The sequence below is a fragment of the Gossypium hirsutum genome, chromosome A06 (genome assembly GCF_007990345.1).
Source record: "Gossypium hirsutum isolate 1008001.06 chromosome A06, Gossypium_hirsutum_v2.1, whole genome shotgun sequence".
Classification (NCBI taxonomy): domain Eukaryota; kingdom Viridiplantae; phylum Streptophyta; class Magnoliopsida; order Malvales; family Malvaceae; genus Gossypium; species Gossypium hirsutum.
Window position 1 is genome coordinate 14,668,172 of NC_053429.1, and position 19,872 is coordinate 14,688,043.

Here is a 19,872-nt window from a genome sequence, read left to right on the forward strand (position 1 = left end):
ATTCATCATATAGGCACATTTTTGACATGTTTTGAACAGGTTTGAATGAGATTTAAAGTAATTGAATGAATGGTTATTGGAATATTTGGTATATTAAGTTGTAGGGTTGGTAAATTTGTTATTTAAGGCTCACTTTGAGTCCACACGGCCTAGCACACGAGCGTGTGGACTGGCCATGTGAAAACTACACCTTAATACTTTTAAGTCAGAGAGTTACACAGGCTCTCAACATGACCGTGTGACCTAGCAACATGGCCGTGTGATCTAGTGACACAGCCGTGTGAGTCACACGGGTAATCCACACAGGTGTATAGGTACTATTCATAAGAAAAATTTTGAAATTTTGAGAAAAAATCGTAGTGATTTTAAATTAATCCCGAATTGATTTCACTGCTCATATTGGGCTTCGAGGGCCCATTAAAGGGATGATATTTTAAATTTATGATAAGTGTAAACAATTATTTTAATTAATGACTGTAAATGAACTGTATTGACTGGTAATGCCCTATAATCCTATTCCAGAGATGGATAAGGATTAGGGGGTGTTACATATACTCATATCGTTACACACATTTATGCATAATTAGATTACACACCACTAATTCCATAAACTCAAATTCATTAAAAAGGGGCTCCAGATCTAACATTGACACTAAGTACATGCCAACTCAAAACATAACATTCAAAATGCTATACAAACTTTGCTGAGTAGAAAAGTGAGTCCTGGATTCTGCCAATCTTCTCGATTCCATGAAAGCTAATCATACCTATGCACGAAAATAAACAAATCAGCAGGCTGACTAATGAAACTCACTAATGCTAACACAATTAGAAAACAATGCATAAGCAAATCAACTATGTAAACTAGTTATAAATTCATTTATAAACAAACCTATATCAATAATCATTATCACATGTTCTATTCTTTATTCCTTTCTTATGAATCCTCTTTTAGTTTAAGACCCATTTATTATCATTTCAATAAGCCTTCAATACTTAACACTGCCATATCTAATATCAACATTTAGATTCAAACCATAGCATTATAGTTATCTCAATCTCATTTATAAGCATGTGGAATTCTCATATTCATGTCTTGTTTTCATAATTTGAATACTTTGATTCATTCTTTAGCATCATCAGCCCATAAGGCTTGTATCACGCAATTCACATAATCTTTCTCATGCTATCATCCATCTCATTTACATTTCGATTAAATGATTAATTCAAGAATATGATATTCAAGTAATTCAATTCACATTTCAACTTATATAATTAACTTGGTAGTATTTATGTTTGACCTTATTAACCATACACTGACTTAAGATCGAATACATGGATTAAACCACTAACACACCTATATGTCCACCTTAGATCATCGGCACGTGACCGAAGTAATACGTGTTTGGCACTCTTTAGTATATAACCAAAGTAATGCACAATCGGTGCTACAATATATGTGTATATATATATCCACCCTAGATCATCAGTACACAACTTGTAACAACTTGAAATTTAGTGGTATAAAATATTATGGTTTTAGGACTTCGTTTCCATAAATTGAGTCAATAAATATTAAATATTAATATTTATGTGTATAGTATATTGTTATATTGAAATTTGGATAGTTAATTTTGCCGAAATTATGTTTAATTAAGGCACAAGGACTAAATTATAAAATCTAATTGTTGTAAATTTTTAATTATTAAATGGATTGGGGACTTAAATTACAATTAACCAAAGGTCTAAAATAGAAATTAAACCATATTCAAATATTTATTAGTGGACGACATGATGTGTGCGTTAATTAGATTAAGAAATTAAATATTAATGTTAGTTAATTAACATTAAAACACATTAATTTAAGTATAAATACTAATTATAATGAAAAGGAAGAGAAGATGTTGTCATCTTCATCTTCAAGCAATAGCAAACAAAGAAAAAAAATAGAAAATAAAGCTTAAGGTTTACCAAGTTTCAGCCATACATTTAGGTATGAAAATTTAGTCATTTTCTTGTAATTTTTATACATTTGAGGTCATGGAAGCTTGATTTAGCTAGCTCATGTACCAACCTGTGAAACTGTTAAAGTTTTAGAGAGTTTACATTGTTGAGAATTGAATGATTGAGGTGTGAAATTGATAGAAATTAAGCTTTGTTTAAGAAAAGGACTTAATTGTAAAGTCTAATTGCAAGTTTTGTACATTAGGGACCAAATTGAATAAAATGAAAAAATATTATGAAATTTAAGTATGAATATAAAATAAAAAGTCCCTAATAAAAATAGGTGAAATTGGATTTTAAGCTAAAGGTCTAGATCAAAAGTTATGCTTGTCTCGGGTTTAGGGGCTAAATTGAATAAATTAAAAAATTTGCGTGACTTTGTAATTGATTGTGATTTGAACTAGAATTTGATATTGTGTATTGTTGGATTATTATTCGTAGCTAAATATGACGCAAGACTATCGAGAGGGAAAGAAAAGATAAGAGCCAATGATGAGTGACGTAAGTTTTCAGTTTGTATCTCTATGTCCCGAGATTAATCTAATTTTTGAATATTCATGACATTATGCATTATATAATTTTGAGGTGAGTTGTTAATGATTATTGAGTTGAAATGCTATGGTTGAAATTGAATATCGAGATAGGGACTAAATTGAATGGAATAAAAAGTTGTATGACATAGCTGATATAGGAAATTTGTAAGAAATTGAGCTGAATTATGTTACATTATATGATGAATTGATGAATTGATGCTGAACTGAGAATAATGGGATGTGAATTGAACGATGTGATAAAATTGGAAATTGGTTACTTTATTAGTTGTACAGGTTTATACTTCAGTTTAGCTGATGATCCACTCACATGCCAATATATTTGCTTCGATTTATCCAATAATGCACCTATGTGCCAATACAATTGCTTTAATTTATTCGATGATGCACTAAAGTGCCAGCATGATTGCTTATGTTTATCCGATGATGCACTATGCATGCCAGTATAATTGCTTTGATTCATCTGATGATGGATCTCATGTGCCAGTATAATTGTTTCAACTTGCCCAATGATATACTATGTGTAACAGTATCTTTCCTTTGGTATATATGATGATCACTATGATGCCAGATTGAGATGCAGGTTAACTAATTTATGTATTCGTCTTGAAATCCAAGTCACGTTAATAGGGAAAATAATTTGGAAATTAGTTAATTAATATTTGAAAATGAATTCAACATTATGAAATTGTATTACAGGTATGTATTTGTTATATACAATTATTGTTAGCATGTAAAAGATCACGCGAACCAATTGAATTAGCCTAAGGGTCGATACAGAATGATAATGGTAGATTTGATTTCAATTTGAGATTGATATACAGAATTGATTGGATGTAATAGATTGAAAAGTAATGTAAATGTTAAGTATACTGGTATGATATGTTAATTAGTTGTTAATTGAGGTAGTATGTTTAATAGGTTCTTTTGGTATAAATAAAGTATCTTGTAGCATATGCATATTGTTATATGTATTGAAGAATGGTGTAACACCCCCTACCCGTATCCGTCGCCGGAATAAGGTACAAAGTATTACTGAAACTTACAGAACCAATTTCCATTTACCCGAACCAAGTATCATTTATTTATTGAAAATTATTATTACGTCTCTTAGATGGACTTCCAAAGCCCAAATTATGCATCGGGAGCAGATCGAAACCAAGTCAGAATCACAGGGAATTTTTTGCAAAATCCCAAAACTATACTTACTTTAGCCATTCCAATAACTAGGTTACAAACATCTATTTCCATGCAAATATTGGTATTTAGTCTATACATGCCATTCTTTCAAAATAAGTCATTTTCATACACCAAAAGATATGGGTTGATAGTATGATAAGGCTCCGACTAATCTCTGACCTTTGAGCTGCCGAGCACTACAAAATAGGGAAAAGGAGAACGGGGTAAGCACATGGTGCTTAGTAAGTTCATACAACAAGAATTATACTTACCATATGTAACCGCCCGATTTAGGGCCTAGTCGGAATAGTGGTCTCGGGACCACAAATCCGAAGTTGGAGAAATTATTTTATTATTATTTTCGAGACATAGCATGTTTATATTAGTACATGAAAAATTTGGTGAATTAATTTTGACGTTTGTGAGCCCAATTTTGAAAAAGGACTAAATAGCATAAAGTGGTAAAATTTTTCAATAATTTTTACCCAATTTCTTCAATAATTTTTTTAATTAACTATTAAATCTGTAAAATTTTTCTATCAATATTTTTATACGACTTTCCTATCATATTAATATTCGTGCAATAATTTTTAAAATAAATATTCTTTTTAAATCGGATTTGTGGTTACAAAACCACTGTTCCGATAACCCTGAATTTAGGCCATTACAAATGGCATGAGTTATATGTGAGTTAGTTGGTATTGAATTGCAAATTGATTTTATGCATTTGATTCAAATTTTGAATAAAATTTATTTGAATCATAGAAATACCATTGAGCTTTATTGCTCAGCATACGATTTTGTTTTTCATGCGCAGGTTAGGTTTGTGACAAGGTCACTAGCATCAACTTCAACATCCAAACAAAGATCCCCGACTCAACGACGTTTGTATAATTTCTTTTATTAGTTATATGACATGAACCTAAGTTGAGTCGAAATTGATATTTTTATTTGGTTATATGCTAAACACATGGAGTTAGAAATGTTATAACTTATAATTAGCATGTTTCATGGTATCATAATAGTCTAATCAGTTTTATGTTCATATACATATGTTTATAAGTGTCAGCTAGTTATATAAAGGAATTTAATGAATTGGTTTTATAATCAAATGAAATTGTTAAAATGATGATAACAGGTATGTATAAATGTTCTTTTGGCATAATGGAATCCGATTAGGTATGGGGATTTGGTAGAAAATTATGTGTGCATGTAAATTTGAAAGGTTTTATGTGCTTACAAATAGATACCAAGACTTATTCTTTTGAAAACAGAATATCACGTCTTGATGTCGAACAGTGGTGTCCCAATGAGACTTTATTACCATGTCATGATGTGATGCTGGACTTTGGTCACTACAATGAGGATAGATAGGATGTTGCGTCATGACGAGGAACTCCTTGACGTCGCGACGTCAACTCAAATTTTTGAAATTGTTACAATTTGGTCCTAATTCAATCTGGAGTTAGCAATAGAGCTTTCGTAAGCTTGTATAAAACCCGAAAGTGAACACTAATTATTTTATATACCTATTTGATTTATATTGGGATGTTTTATGTTATAAATTGAACTGTGAATTGATCATAGTTGCTCCAATAATGAATATGGCACATTGTAACTTGGACCTAGCGATCAAGTCGAGTATGGGGTGTTACATAACCAAAGTAATACATGTTATAACCAAACTAAAATGCGACTGACACGAAGACATCTCCGTATAACAAATCTTATGGTATGCAAACTGTACTGAACTCTATCCAAGACTGTGCAATAGGGCATTTGTAATGATAATATCCGTAAGTTCTCATATGATTTATTTAAAATATATAACATTTTCATATCTTTTTCATTTCATTATCATGCATTAATATATCATATTTTCATGGAATCACATTTTCACATAACATTCATTTAATTTTCATAATTTTCATCAAATCATATTATGAGTTCAATCACATATATTTTCACAACTTCTCAAAAAATCATCATATCACAAATATATTTGCCATTTTTGAGACAAAACAACATTTATTATCTTATTCAAATTAATACTTAATAGGCTATGAATTGAAATCAAATCATGAAAGCACAAATTGAAATAGGGGCACTCGTCTATAACATTCGCTTTTTCTTTTTTCCCTCGATGTCCTAGAGTTGTCTTTAGCTACATACTATAAATTCGATTACATAAATGGCATTAATTTCACATATAACACATTGAAACAAATTACTTAAACATGAAATGCAATCTATTCATTTAAGACCCTCAAAATCCTAATGTCCGAAATTCTCATAACTTTGATTTTCTCAATCAAATCAAAATTCGACTTCACATTTATTCACTAGAAACCTCAATCTTTCAATTTATAGCATTTACTTCTAGCATCTTTCATTCTTTACAATTTGGTCATCGGCAAGGACAACAACATATAATCCTCTCCATAAGTACTGTAACAGCCCAAAATTGACCCTAGTCGGGAAGTGGTTTCGGGACCACAACACCGAGTCATAAAAATAATTAATTTCCATATTCTATGCTTATTATGTGTGTACATGAGTATGTGGAAGTTTCATTCTCCAATTTTGCCAATTGCATGAGAAATTATTAAATAGGGATCGATATGAGACATGGTGAAAATATGATAGGCTAATTTAAAATGGTCTATTAATGCATGTTGTGAAAATGATGGGTTTGCATGTGAAATTACCCAAAATTTGAGCTAGTGGTTGGCCATGCTATGGGTGGAAACATGTTGGGAACATGTTGGCCTAGTGAGGTATGTAGGAAAAAATAAAATAAGGAGTATGGGTAATAAAGAAAGGAAAAACAAAAAAATGAGTGGTTGTTTCCCCCCCCCCATTGCCGTGAGCTAAAAAAAGGAAAAGAAAAACTTGTTCATCCTTTTTCATCCTCTTTTGACCGAAAATTCTAAGGGAGGAGGAAGGAGTTCTTGCTTCATGTTTGGTTTGGAAGAGAATTAGGAGGAAGTTTGGCCATGCATGTAACTAGATTGAGGTATGTTTGATATTATTCTTTGAGATTCGTGTATATTTTAAGTTGTAAGTTTGAAATCTACCTAGCCATGGTTCAAACTTTGTTAAATGATGGAGATGATATTCGGCCATGCATGTTACATTCTTGGTTGGTATTTTGATGTTTGATGTTGTGGTGATGAGGCATGCAGATGAGTTAAGATTCGGCCTAGGTGGAGTTTGTGTTAATGCCATTGCATGCTAAATATGAAGCTTGTTAATGATGCATGTGATGGTGGATTGATGATTCTTGAATCTTTTTTTTTAGCATTTTTGAGTGAGCACATATGTGCATTGGTTGCTAGATGGGGAAGAATCGGCTAGCAAGTTGTGTGCTAAGGCCGAATATAATTTTTGTAGGTTAATGAGTAATGCATGTGCTAAATTGATGGAAAGGGAGAGGATGCTTTACTAGTGTATAAATGATATAAAGATTTTAGAAATTATTTTTGGTTAGGTGTATGTATGATTAGGTATATTCGGCCATATGAGTAAATATATAGATGATGTTAAATTTGATTATGTATAATGGGCCATATAGGGTACACATTGTGATATTAACTTTGATTCTCCATAATTGATCAAGTGGGTGATTAGTAAGGGTGATTGCCGAATATACTAACATACATATGCATGTGTAATTGGATTGTAAATATTTAGCAAGGCGGTTAAACTAGTTGATTTATTGATTAAGCTCAAGGAGTTAAAGGAGGAGAATCGAGCAAAGGCAAAGAAAAGATCATCGAGTAGCCGAGTTGGAACCATCTTACCCAACACAAGTAAGTCATTAAGCATATCTTTGGTATTGATTTAAAGGATCGTAATACCTATACCATTGTGTTTAATGAGATGAAATGTATACAAATGTATATGTAAGTAGAGATGAAATTTGTCGAATGTAAAAAGGAAGTGAAGCCTATTGAGTGGCTGGTTTTCGGCACTAAGTGTGCGGGCGATAAGTGTTCACGGTCATGAGATTGGCACTAAGTGTGCGGGTTTAAATTGTACAGCACTAAGTGTGCGAGTTTAAAGTACATGGCACTAAGTGTGCGTGGTTGATTATTAAGCACTATGTGTGCGAACCCAATATATATTTTCTATAAATTATTTACATTAAGGGTGCGACCTTACCGAGTCGATTTTGGACAGCGGAAAAGGTAAGTGTGCGAACTTGAAATGCATGGCACTAAGTGTGTGAGTTTAAAGTGCATGGCACTAAGTGTGCGCGGTTGATTATTAAGCACTATGTGTCCGAACCCAATATATATTTTCTATAAATTATTTACATGAAGGGTGCGACTTTACCGAGTCAATTTTGGACAGCGGAAAAGGTAAGTACCTTGAGTTCATGGCTAATAGGCACTATGTTTATATTTGGAGTTGAGCTTGGTAAGTTTTGAACCTATGTGACGATTATAGTTGAAGTCACGTACATAAGGTTCATTGTGGAATAGGTGAAAGTTCGTTTAATTGTATGATTATAACGAAAATAAAATGATGTATGAAAGGCCAATGTAGGACTTGGTATGAGATTGAACCATAGGGTTTAAGGAACTATGGTATAGTTTGGTATGGATGGAGTACTTAACCTCATTTCATTGTTTCCTGTTGTGATAATTTTATTAATGGATGGTTGTGGAATGCTTATGGCTTACTGAGTTATATACTCATTCGGTGTTTGCTTGTCACCTATTCTAGGTTTCTTGGACTCGTCTCTTTTTGCGTGATCGTGCCGTCGTCGAAGTCATCACACCGGCTAGCAAGTTTTGGTACTTTCTTCTTAGTCGGCTTAGGAGAACATTTCGGCATGTATAGGCTATTATGTTGTGTTTGAACTTTGGTATGTAAACTTTTAGCCATGCGAAAATGGCATAAATGTTCGGTTGGGTTTGGTTTCATAACGTTAGGTCGTAAATCTTGATAATTCGACCTTTTTATGCCATATGTCATGGTTGATTATTTTGGTGTTAAAATTCATGATATGGCAATAGTGTAGTAGGGGGATGTTTGACAATGATTAGCCTTTGGCATGGCTAGTCATGATCATAATTTGTGATATGTATGACGAATTACTAGTTAGATCAAGGAGAAATCACGAAATGGGCATAGTTGCTTTCGTAACAGATGCTGGCAGCAGCAGTGACGTGAGATTGAAAAATCAATAAAAATAGTAGGAGTGGAATTAATTGATGAATAAATTATGTATTCGAAGCTCGATGAGTCTATTTTCATATAGAAGCAACGAAAAGATCATATGGATAGTATGTTAAGAGATATTCAGGTTCTCGTGAGACAGGGCCAGAACGGTTTCTGGATTCCCTGTTCCGACTTTGGAAATTCATTATAAATTAACCAGAGACAATTAGGAGTCATACCATATATGGATAGATTCCTCTCTGAGTCTAGTTTCTATAGAAACAAACGGCATCAGTATTGAATCTCTGTGCAGGGAGATATCCAGGTCGTAATGCGCAAAGGTCAGTGTAGTCGATCCCTGTAACATGGGAGACTTTGACTAATAAACTGTACTAATTGGCCCGACCAAAAATTCTAGAAAAAAATATGTAGATGAGCATATGAGTCTAGTTTCAGGGAAAAATCACGAAACTGATTTTTGAGTTGTGAAACTCAAGATATGATTTTTAAAGCGACTAGTACGCAGATTGGCAGTGTCTGAGAAATATTTTTATAAAGGGTTTAAAGTCTGTTAACACCTCGTGTTCGACTCCGGTGTCGGTCTCGGGTTCGGGGTGTTACAAGTACTTTGGAGGAGACCATTTGCTAAGGAATGTTTCGGGTTCCGAAGTGGGTGCATGGTTCGTATTGTCTTTTTCTTCTAGCACAAGGGCATATGCATGGCCATCATGTGCGACTGAAATAACAAACAACCTAGTTTTGCGGATCAGTGTTAGAAATCTAAGACTCTGACCTCTTCTATTGTAGCCAAGTTGACCTGCATCCAACCACTATGTTTCATGCTGTCATTGGATTTGATACAGCTCCTTCTACTAGAAATGTAATATACTGGTGAAGCAGTTTGCATCCTTGAACTTCTCTGATTGAAGATGGGAGATAATGATGGCCGTGGAGATAGATGGCTGTGAAAATTAAAAAATATATTAAAAATTTTAAAAATTTACAAAAAATTAAATTGAATTAAAAAATTTAACAAATTTAATTTGATTTAATTTTTGTAAATTTTAAAAACTTCCAATATACTTTCATTTTTATTTATAAATTTTTTATGATTTATAAAATTATATATATTTAAATTTTTTTAAAAAATTATATATTTTTAGATATTTTTAAATTATTTTTAAAAATTAAGTCATCATTATCACGTGTCACTGTCTAAAAGTGCCATTTATATCAAACTTAGCACGGTTACAAAAAAGCACCAAAATTATTGATAGAATGAAAATTCGGGTACCAACTTGAGACAAAAAACTCACAAGTACTAATTTGGGAGAAGGTGCCAAGATTGATGGCCAAATGCATATTTAAGTCTATTTTATAATAAATGATTCTAGTTATAATTATGGGTTAGTGTGTAATAGATTAAAGTATATTTTTTTATTCCACAAGTAATCTTAAAAAATTGTTGTGTTTTTTTTAAAATATTTATCTTTTATAATATTTTACTATATCCTTATAAGATACTTATCAATCCCTTAACACTATTTATAAAATTTTAAAAACTTTACTAATAATCTACCAAATATTTTTTCTATAATTATTCAAATGTATTATATTTATAATTGTAATTGCAATTATACATGTAACTTTAAAAAAATAATTTCGTTAAACGATACACATTTGTGAAGATTGATGATAGTTGATTTTATTGTAGAATCATACAAGGCTACTATTAAATGAGGCAATCACACAAATCTAAGAGTTATATAGCAGAAAAACATAAGGGAAAAAAGGATAGATACCTACTCTATTGAATGAATGATGTAGGATAAGGAAAGCATATCACTCAACTAATAATCATAAGGGACTTAAGTACTGAAGTGATTTTTTATCTACCAAATATATATGAGGCACGAACTATGTGGTTGATACTTTGACAGCCAGTCTCTGGACACCAACATTTTACCTTTTTCATGGTCCCATATATACATACATAAGCTAAGAATTAATTTTTTTTGGCACATTACAAACTAACCTAAGCTAGCTAAGCAGGAATAAGTTAAAGCTTCCCAAGCATTAATCAAAGTTGTCAGATGGTCAGTATATAATACATATATATAATACAGGGAAGCCGAATGCATATGTAACTATATAATTTATATTCAAAATTATAATTTTGAAGGGTGATTAAAATTTCCATCTAACATATGATGATACGGATGTAAATTCTACCACTTTTTTTCCTTTAATATTGTAATAATAATAATAAAACCTAAAGGTTAAAAAGGAGTAGTGCTTACTTGACATAGCGGCGGTGATAGGGACCAGGGAACGACTTATTGAACAGGTCAACTAGCCAACTAGAAGACTAATATGTAATAGATGTAATAGGCAGTTGAGTTGTAATCGGCCATGTCGTCCTTAGGGTTGGAACCAGTCTTTGTCATATGGGGCCTATGCAAGGCTTCTTTAATTTCGAGACGAGTTCTTTGCTTCTTTATTAAAACTAGCCAAATATGCATTTTTTTTCTCAAACTTATCTCTTAAAATTCTACTAGGTTTTTCTACCTATCTCTCTTTTCCAACACAATATTTTTCAAATTTTATTATGGATTGGCGTTAGATCAAATCGAATAAAAAAATATTGAGTTAATTGAGTTAATGAGTTTTATTTTCTTATTTTAATTTGATTTGAATTTTTTTTAAATTGAGTCAAGTGAAATAAAATTTGAGTCAAGTCAAATCAAATAAAATTGTTCGAGTTAAATTAAAAAATTCAACATATCAAATTAAAATCTTGTTACAGTATACTTAATTCCATGTTGAAGCATATAAATCTGAAAACTTTTTCAAAGAAAAATAACAATAAAAATAAGATATTTCAGTATGATAAACTTCAACAATTAATTAACTTATTTAAGTCCGCAAATTATTATTTTAAAAAATTCTTAAATTTTTAACTTTCTTTATATATTCTTTAATTTTTTTAAAAATTTATAATTTTTAAAAAATATAAATTTTAGGATTTTTATAAATATTTTGAAGTTTTTTAAAATTATTTTTATTTTTTATTGAAAAAAATCAATTTTCTCATTTTCAAAATTGACAGGGACCAAAGGTGTATTTAAATTAATCTATTATTCGAATTATTCGAATTATAAAATTTAACTCAACTTGAATTTAAAATTTGAATTAATTATTCAAGTTGACTAAAATAACTCGATTTGATTAATTCAAAATTGAAGTATTTTTTTAATTTTTTCCAATAGAATATAATTTTTCTCAAACCCTACATTGCACACAAGAAACTATAACAATAGAGTTGTAATCCTATGCGCTTACAAGTTCATCTAACCATTCAAAAGATTTCCTTTTTTCAAATTCTAACAAAAACATGTAAAAATTATTATTTTTCTTACATTTTATCCCATCATATTTGTCACTTTTGACATGTCAGTAATTAGCGAATTAGTATAAAACCATATTTATCAAGAATTTAACTTATATATAAATGATCTTAAGCAGCCAATATTTAGCATCCATGTAATCCATCAATTATCCTTGACAATATTTTAACCTAACTATCCATCCTTTTGTGTTAAACAATTAAATAAAAAGTATCCCATAACAATGGTAAAATAAAATTTAGGGTTTATGATTCATATACCATTCAGAGTTTAAGATTTTGGATTTAATAGGTATGGGCTAAGGTTTAATGTTTATGACTTTTGAATAAATTTTATTTTATTATCCTGAAAAACAAAACAAAAAACCTTCTATTACAAAGAATACATTTTGTCTTGTAGAACCAGAATATTAAACGCAAAACAAAAGAATCAAAATCACAAGTTAAGGGTGTAGTAGACTAATATCGTATTTAAGTTGTTTGACTCGAAAAAAAATTGAATCTAACATTAAAATAAATAAATATTTAGAAAAAAATGAAAAATGCTACTAAAAGAAGAAATTTAAGGATAAAAAAAACAAAGATTTGAAAGATAGATAAATAAAGAAAAAATAAATTAAAAGGTGGAAGATGGATATCGAATAAATCGGTGGATATAGATAGAAAATAGTTGTCTAATCGAACCTTTGAGATATAAATCCCAACAAGCTTAATTAATGGCTCTGATCAACTCTCCAAGAAATAATCTTTGGCAAATTAAAGGATGAAGAATGAATTTTCACAACTTTTTGAAGAAAATCAAGAACAATAATTACTTCAAAAAATCACAAGAAAAATATTTTTGCACGAAAGAAATTAACTTCAAGATTTGAAAATTTTATTAATGAAAAAAATTGTACTTTTAATGAATAGGCTAGTTAATTACATCCAAAAATAAAATTCTCAAGTATAACGTAAGTCTAATTAATCTAAATAAGAAGTAGTTTTAAACTAAATTTTCTTATTGACTAAGAAACACAAAACTCGTAAACAACTTAAAATACTTAAAAAAATATCCTAAAATTTGGAATAAGTAAATAATAAAACCTAATAAATACAATATTGAGCTAATATACTAATAAAAATTAAGTCTAACAACTGAACCTAATATGATTTAAACTCGAACTAAAGCTTGAAACTCATAATTTCCTATATAATAATCCCGTCTAAAAATTCTGCTCGTGCATTCTTCACTAAAACGGTTATAATTTTAGGTTCTGAACTTGAAATTAAATAACTCAAAGTGCTTTTGGAAGCTAATAGATAGATCTTCGAATGCTATAAGACAACTCAACCTAGAAATGTTTGGATCCCATCTAAAAAATCACCGTAAGTCGATTGATTTTCCAAACTTAAAAATTGATAGCTTAATTGAATTGATTTTAAAATATTTCACCTATTCATGTATGTATCACCACAATATTAATTTAATATGCATATTAATGAGGCTGCAAATATAAAAGGATGGTAATGCTTTTGATTTTATGGTTTAAGGTTTATGGTTAGATTTCGAAGTATATGATTTAGAATTTGAGATTTAGGATTTCAAATTTAGTTAAGTTTTTAAGTTTTAGGTTGGGGTTAGAATTTAAAGCTTAAAACTGGATTAAAAATAGTAAAGGAGGAAAATGAAATGAAATGAAAAGAAAAAAAAAGTAAAAAGAGAGAAATTATTACATAGAATTCCAACACGTAAGATATGACCCTTCCAATAATATTACGCCTCATAAGTCTTTTTTATGAATGCTCCAAGTACAAAAACACAGACCAATAACTATGGAATAGCAAAGGCTAATCAAAGGATGCATACAAAAGGTGAAGAGAACAGTAGAAATAAACTAGAATCTAGATAACTACTACTAAAACCCGGGACTGGAGAGAACTCTAGTAGCCATTTTTGATGTTCTATATTAGATTTTTGGAGTCCAGCAAATTGAGAGTAGAGATGCTAGTTAAACTGAATAGCAGTGCCCATGAAGCTTCAAGTCTTCATCTCCAAGAATTTTTCTGGTATAACACATGGGACGAATCCTCTTGCAAACGCATTGATAATAATTCAGAGTTTAATTTTAAAACTGCATTATTACCACCCAAATCCATCTTTGCCTCTTTCTTAGTTTCCTCCTAAATCATTATTTATTATCTTGTTGGGCAGTTAAAATTATTAATCCAAATTTAATTCTAGTTATTATAAATACTTTTTAATGTATGGGATTTAAGGGTTGGAGTTTTGATCTTAAGAGTTCGTATTGTGTGGTTTGAAGTTTGGGTTTTAGCTAGAGATCAAGGTTAGAATTTCGAGTTTCATGTATGGTTAAATTTATTAAAAAAAATTATTTATTTAAATTATACTAGAAATTTTATCACATGTATATACGCGTAGAAATCACATATTTAGAATATAGAAAAGTTTTTAAAAACAAAACATAATAAATGATAAGAAGTATAGTTTGGAACTAATTAATAGTAATAGATGAAATATGTACGATATTAAAATTAAAAAAAATAGAATCCAATCACAAACATACACTAATTTACACAAATATATAAAAATTTGTATAACAAATATATGTATTAAAATTTCATATAAAATTAAAAAATTAGTTTAGTTCAAATGGTAAATTTAAAAATGGTTTATATGCATAGTGTCTTTGGTTCAAATATTATTATAGATAATTTTTTATCGAAAAATATAAAAAGATAAAAATACCCACATAATTATATAACTTACTTTATAAATTAAATATTTTTTTTTATAATTCCGTAATTGAGTTGGAACCTAGTTGGCGAGTGACACCAATTTAATATAAGGTTTAATAAATAGTATAGATTAATAATTTATAAAAAATTATAGTAAAAAAATTATATGGTAACGATGTCGGTTATTCACCTAAAGATTCACTGATTGTTAGCATAATGGTTACATTTTAATTAGTGTTCTCATCCATTTTACAGTTTGAGTCTAATTTTGTTCGAGACCGGACAGATTAGACAACAGGTAGCCTACCTAGCCCGGTAGACCTAACCCAACTTGGGTGAGGTTTTAGCAAGAATTTTTTCACTCCACACTAGTTCAGCCCGACCTAAAATCAATTTAAATAATAAAAGTATTTTAAAATTAAAATTTAATTATAAAAATATATAAAATAACAACTAAAAAATATAATTTTAATATTTTATTAACTTTTAAATAATAAAACAGGTTTTTTTAGTGGCCGGACCAAACCCAAAAACAAACTTAAACTTGAAAGATATTTTAAAACCTGAAGAGCTGACCTCAACTCGACTCGATCAGACTATGAGATTATACCATGAGAATTTAATTATTCCACCCAAGTAATTATATTCATTAATTTGCTTATCAAAACAATAAAAGATTTACAACATTGTTTTGCTTGAATCATGGTTAATGTCAAACAGAAAGGACACAAGAGTCTAACCTAATGGGCTTAGCTTAGCTTATGGGTAAAACGCTTGAAATTTTTTAAGCTAAGCATTGAGACTCAGATGACATATTTATTGATGATTAAGTTCATTTCCGAGAAGGATTAGGGATAGGAAAGTTGTAATTTTATGTTTGTTTAATTGAAGTATTCTGTTTTAATATATTTCGTAGTACATTGTTATGACCTATTATTTTTCAAAATTAGGAAAAAATTTTACCTTTTTAGAGGTGGTCTTGCTAAGGTTTTTCATCTAATGTGTTTAAATTAAATTAAAAAATTACACTGTACTCAGTACTCACGATAGTTTAAATTTTATTATAGCTTCAAAATTTCTCATCTAACTTATTGTTGTTATATTTGAATTCGTTCTTTTTTTCTATGTATGCAATATTTTTATCTTTTGTCCTTTCAGAATATTTGTGCTCTAATTATTGCTTTTACATTTTATTATGTAACTGAATTGGATCAACTTTTTAAGAACACAATGAGTTAATTGAAATATGATTTTTTTTTCAAAACAAAAAGCATATGCTTTAATGGAAGATGTCGAATAATGCAATTTAGTTAAGATATTTTCTTAAAGATATATTTATTGATATTGTTTGTAACAAGTTGAGTTACTCATAAATAGATTGAATAAGTTAACAATAGAATAGAAAAAATTCAAAGGGTATCGGAGTTTGATCACTGGAGCACCCTTTGATGCTTGAAATTGGAAAGCATGAAATTAGGTAGGGGGGTTCACATATTCAACTCTATGAATCTCACGTTATTTTATGGACCTTTTCTCTCTACCCTATGTTGATCGAGCTAGCGCCCAAATCTAACATCCTGTTAATTGGCTCTCCTGCATTTTCAGGTTTGTTAGATTCTTTGTACATTTTGTGCTTCTTTGACCATGCTGAATGGAGAGACTGTAGAAACTTCCCGAATATGATGGAGGAGAATGCTTACGATAGCATTGGTATTCTTGTGCAGGAGAGATCATAGGTCATCTTTGTGAGAGGCAGTCCCTCAAGGCCTCAGTGGCCAGCCCATTGCGCATATGGTCTATTTCTCCGTAGTGGACCGACTTTATTGTTATTTAACTAAGATGATGGCGAATAACACATAAAAATTCATTTAAAAAATAAATATTCGACAAAACCTCAAAATAGTGTCCTTTACTCACCCGATAATTGCAAGTTTACAGCATTATTCTCAAGTATTAATTACAACGAAAATAAATCTTTAAGAAAATATTTTGAGGACCAAACCCATAAGAATGTGTTTAGGTGACTTTAGTTAATTGACTCGATTCACCAACTAATTACTTTATTAATATAAGCTAAAAGTCAATAAAGCAAGTAAAAATAAAAATGCACAAAATAAATTTAAGTAAATGGAACAATAAAGAACTATTCTACTTATTTGATAATTCTCATATTTAGAATTATTTTAGTATAGTTTTTATTGTATTTTAGAAGTTAATTTTAACATTTAGGTTAGTCTTTATTACATATTATAGTTTTTCGGATTAATTCTATTTCATTATAATTTTGTTCAATTTTTATTATTTTTAGAGTTAATTCAGGTTTACTTGTTATTTTTTTCTCCATTGTAGATGTCGAATTAAGAATAGAATATTTAGAGCATAAAAACTGGTTAAGAAATGTCTTTGACTCCATTGGTTCTAATTCATGTGATGGAGCATGTTCTGCAATTAGAAAATTTTGACAACAAATAGTCTGCTCCATCGCAAATTCTATGTTCTGTGGAGTAGGACAATAAAAACCATAAAAATGGAGGTGACAAATTATAAGAAAGAAAAAGGAGGGAAAGAGTAAGGAGACCACTTTGAGGCAAAAGAAAAACTCTCACACCAAGAGAAATTTCAAGCTTGCAAAGACAAGAAGAAAATAAGATTATTTCTTTAACTATTTTCTCTCTAGATTATTCCTTTCTACTTTTTATCAATGCAAATTTGTTTTGAATATCTTTTTGTGTTGTTTTCTCTACTTATTATGAACTAAACTCTATTTTCTTCGAACGATGATGGATCCTTTTTTTAGTTAATTAATTTATTTTTCTTCAATTGTTTTGATCATTGTTAATTATTTATTTAGTCTTGTACTTATTTAACCTAATTGTCTGATCACCAAGTTGTATTAATTAGATAACCTTGATTTGTACTAGACGATAAAGTTAGGGTTGAAATCTAGATTGAATAGATTGGGATTAACTTTAGTAGTACTGACAAATGAGTTAATTTGAGACTAGGATATAAATATATCTAATGCTCTGATCAACCCAATAAGTTTGTTCTTAATGACTTCACTTAAGTTGCCTAGCATAGAAATATAGTTAATGGGGAAAGGGAATTGACATAGCTAGATACTATAAGAGTCTAGTTAATGTCATTGAATCCTAGCTTAGTAATTACATATATTGAACAATTAAAAGAGAGATAATTGATTCTTAGAGTCTATTCAATAAACAAGTAGAGATGATACTTTGGTTTCCATCTTTTCTGTTGGTTATACACTCTTAACATTCTTAATTTTCTTCATATAATAATTTTGGTTTTTGTCAAAGCAAGGTATTAAACGAAGAGTTTCCAGGTTTTGAAATGAAAAATATTTCTAGCTTTAGGAACAAAGATGAAAAAATGGAACAACCTCTAGGTTTTCAAGTTTTAATAATGACACTGGGGCCTTTCATCATTTTGAACCCAAATGTTACATCTTTACTCGACGAAAATAGCTTCATTATTCTTTTCGACGTCACAAAAATTGAAAAAAAAAAACCTTTTCACTAGCACTTACATGCCTTCAACAGTCCTTATTGGTGGGTATCAGGTCCTCTAGTACCTTGACCCTATCTAGCCCAAACACGTCAAGCTCAAACAACTTTTTTTTTCTCTTGAAATCTAGCAGAGATAAAGTGATTCTTGATATAAACATTGAAAGGTTTACTTAAAGATTTTTGTGGCTAAAGAAGCTGTTGGCCATGATTCAAGAGATGCCAAAATGAAACGGCGAATTTGGATGGTGAAGAGCTAACTTGGGCGAAGAAGCCATCATCTTATTTCAAGTCAAATTGGAAGATGGATTTGAGCCGGTCGGAAGTTTTAGTTTTGAACTCCAAGCTTAGATCTACATGTGTTAGGATATTATTATGATATATTATCTTTTAGGAATATCTAAATATATTATATATCATTGTATATCTTTTAAGCATATATTTAGGAATATATTATATATATTTCCTCTTTCTACTTTCCTATTTATACAGATTTCTACGTGACTACTGCTGTATAAATATTATTTATACTCTTAAGGCCTATCAATAAGATTGAAAGGGATTACCCTATTCTTGTGATGGTATTTGAGCTTGATGTTTAACACAAAAAAAAAATCATTATTCTCAATGGTTGGCAACAATTCTACATTTCAATCACCACCAACACCAATGCAGAACACAGCAGGGGCAACACAACCATCAGGGGTGGCGACACTTCCTAGTTTTACCATTGAGCAATGATAGCCTCTTATGGCGGTGTTCAGTAATACACAATCCACTACCAATCAGTTGAATGGTAAGTCTAAGAATAATTGGATTATTGATATGAGGTGTTCAAATTATATTATTGATGATCTTATTTGTTTGACGAATGTTAGAGAAGTTGTAGCATGTTCCATAAGACTCTTTGATGGCCAAACAGTGGTGGCTACCCAAGAAGGAATAGTTGAATTGATAAGCAAAATTCACTTAAAACATGTTTTTTTACATTCCTAAATTAAACTACAATTTAATTTCGGTTTCACTATTGAATGATAAAATTAACTGTTTTGTCTAATTTTCTACTAACATATGTGCTTTTCAGAGCTTCTACTCGAGGAAGTTGATTGGACCAGATGAGAGACTAGATCAACTTTACTACTTCTAGCAAATATCTATAGTCAAAGCGGTTTCGATTGAAGCTTTATCCTTTTTGGAACTTTGGCGTAGAAGATTGGGTCACCCTTCCGAGAAAATACTGAAGTTACTTCCCTATGTGCTATCCAGGACCTCCACTCGAGGGAGCTAAGTGCAGCGG